The following is a 3,127-nucleotide window of genomic DNA, read 5'->3' as shown; positions in this document are numbered from 1 at the left end:
ACTCCTTCTTTAAATGAGGAAAAAGAATACCCTTGGCAGGGAAGGGAGAGGCAAAGATTAAAACAGAGACTGAAGGAACACCCATTCAGAGCCTGCCCCACATGTGGCCCATACATATACAGCCACCCAATTAGACAAGATGGATGAAGCAAAGAAGTGCAGACTGACAGGAGCTGGATGTAGATCGCTCCTGAGAGACACAGCCAGAATACAGCAAATACAGAGGCGAGTGCCAGCAGCAAACCACTGAACTGAGAATAGGTCCCCAGATGAAGGAATCAGAGAAAGAACTGGAAGAGCTTGAAGGGGCTCGAGACCCCATATGTACAACAATGTCAAGCAACCAGAGCTTCCAGGGACTAAGCCACTACCTAAAGACTATACATGGACTGACCCTGGACTCTGACCCCATAGGTAGCAATGAATATCCTAGTAAGAGCACCAGTGGAAGGGGAAGCCCTGGTTCCTGCTAAGACTGAACCCCCAGTGAACTATACTATGGGGGGAGGGCGGCAATGGGGGGAGGGTTGGGAGAGGAACACCCATAAGGAAGGGGGGGGAGGGGGATGTTTGCCCGGAAACCGGGAAAGGGAATAACACTCGAAATGTATATAAGAAATACTCAAGTTAATAAAAAAAAAAAGAAGAAAAAAAATTTAGACTTCTAGTCCTAGTGTTGTTACACATATAAACTTACAATGACTCTGACATTATGCAAAAGACTGGTAGAAGACCAAGCCAGATGAAATACAATGATAGAAAGAGAAACAGGGCTTAAAGTTCCACTCCTACTCAAGGAGATATTGGCTATTATTAGTTGATGGGAACCTAAGAGCATTGTTTTGTTTCGTTTTGTTTTTTAATGTTATTTAATTTTTTTAACTTAAGCAGTCTTTAATGAAAATCATGCCCTGCCTGAGATGTTTCTAATCCTGCATCTTCTCGGTCACTTCTTCCTTGTATTTGCCGTTTCCCTTTCCTATTTGATGGGACGTGGCTTTCCTCTCCGGGACTGTCTTGTGGTTCTTGTCCAGCTTTAGCCTGGTGATAACCACATTGCTAGGGTGGAAAACCACACGGACAGTTGTGCCATTAGCTTTCTCTCGCTGAGCTCGTTCAATTTAGATGACATATTTCTTCCTATACACTTGGATCATTTTGCCAATCTTCTGGCCCTTGTAGTATGCTCGAATAAACTGAACTTCATCATCCCTTTGAATGGTCATTGACCGAATATTACACTCTGTCTCAGTTCTTTGGAAAGAGGAGAAGACACGATCTTCCTCTGAATGTGAGACAGTGCAATGAAATGCCATTTGCGGTTCTTGCTTAGGTCAGAAGTTAAGAAGGGATTGAACTTCATTTTAGTGGCTGAGATTCAGAGATAGCCACAACAGGAAAAAGGGTAATCATTTTTTTTGTACTCCAGATTTTATCCCCATCCTGGTCCCCCCTTTGACTGTTCTACATCTCATACTTCCTGCCCCCCACCATCCACCCGTCTCCACGAGTATGTCACCATCCCCCCACCACACCAGACCTCTTCACTCCTTGGGGCCTCCAGTCTCTTGAGGGTTAGGTGCCTCTTGCCTGACTGAGTCCCAACCCTGCAGTCTTCTTCTGTATATGTGTTGAAGGCCTAGTAACAGTATGCTGCCTGATTGGTAATCTAGAGTCTGAGAGATCTCCGGGATCCATGTTAGTTGAGACTGCCGGTCCTCCTCCAGGGTCGCCCTCCTCCTCAGCTTCTTCCAGCTTTTCTCTAAGACAACCACAGGGGGTCAGCATCTTCTGTCCCTCGATTCAGAGTAAATATCTGCATCTGAGTTTTTCAGCTACTTGTTGGGTTTTTTGGAGGCCAGTCATGATAGACCCCTTTTTATGAGCACACCATAACCTCAGTAATAGTGTAAGGCCTTGGGGCCTCTCCTTGAGCAGGGTGTCACTTTAGCCATGTCTCAGGGGCCTCCTTTTCCTCAGGCTGGTCTCCATGTTGGTCCTTGCAGTTATTTCAGACAGGAACAATTATCGGTTAGGAGATTTTTGTTTGTTTATTTTTTAAGAACATATAGCCTCTAGTTGGCCAAATATGTTCCAGTGGGAGGGCCCATATCCAAGAATTTATAGACAACATAATTTTGACATGATGTGTTTATGAAATAGGATAGGCTTACTCTCTTGCTCCTCTGTTGCACTTGCTATCCTGCCCTCTATCTCTCCCCATTCTTTCCTCTCCTCTCTCTCCATGTGTTCATAGCAGGTCTCTACTCTCTCTCTCTCTCTCTCTCTCTCGCTCGCTCGCTCGCTCGCTCGCTCTCGCTCTCGCTCTCTCTCTCTCTCTCTAACTTCCTTCCCCATGTCCTAAATAAACTATATTCTACACTAAAGATAAAAGACAAAACTTGGATGGGTAAGTAAGGAGGGTTGGACTTAGAGGAATTTTGCAGGAGAGTATGACTATAGGTAAAATATACTATATAAAAGAACTAATAAAAATATGGGAAAAACTAAAGCAAAAAGGTATTTGTTGGCAGAAAAAAAGGTGACCAGAGATTGGTCGAATGATGGCTATGTTAATCAGTCTTTGATTAATAGTCATTAATTTTTGTGTGTGTTTATGTTGTTTACTATCCAGCTGTTAAATGCATGCCATTCAAAACAGGGTTATGTATTCAACTTGAGATAAAATGAAGCCACCAAGACATACAGTTGCAAAATTACCGACTACTCAGAGAATGGCATTGAATGAAAGTAAGAGTTATTCGGCATTTCCCACAGGGAAAACTCAGTGGGGTTCATAGAACTGCCAGCCATTGACCCATATATACACATGTGTCAACATGGAAACACTTACAGGGTATCTATGGGAAGTTGATATTTAGGATGCCAGAGTTCAAGTACCATCTCTGCTCATTGTCTTGGGAAGACAAGAACATGCCTGTATACCTCAGTGTCCTTCCTGTGAGATGAGACAAAAATGAAGCAACTGTTCTTGTCAATGCTAGATAATACAATATTCTCTATGTTGGTTAATACTGGAGAAAATATTTAAGCTTTATAAAGACTCTACATATAGAGAAATAAACTGTATTTTACATTCATATAAGTACCAAAGAACTCTAATTAG

General features: G+C 42.9%; 1 pseudogene; it reads right to left on the bottom strand.

Moving 5' to 3' along the window:
- Window positions 1-926: 926 nt before the first annotated feature.
- On the bottom strand, window positions 927-1,363 carry Rpl26l1-ps2 (ribosomal protein L26-like 1, pseudogene 2; annotated as a pseudogene).
- Window positions 1,364-3,127: the final 1,764 nt, after the last annotated feature.

This window comes from Rattus norvegicus, chromosome 2, assembly GCF_021556685.1.
Source record: "Rattus norvegicus strain SHRSP/BbbUtx chromosome 2, alternate assembly SHRSP_T2T, whole genome shotgun sequence".
Taxonomy (NCBI): Eukaryota; Metazoa; Chordata; class Mammalia; order Rodentia; family Muridae; genus Rattus; species Rattus norvegicus.
This window is presented reverse-complemented; position numbering and strand designations above follow the sequence as displayed.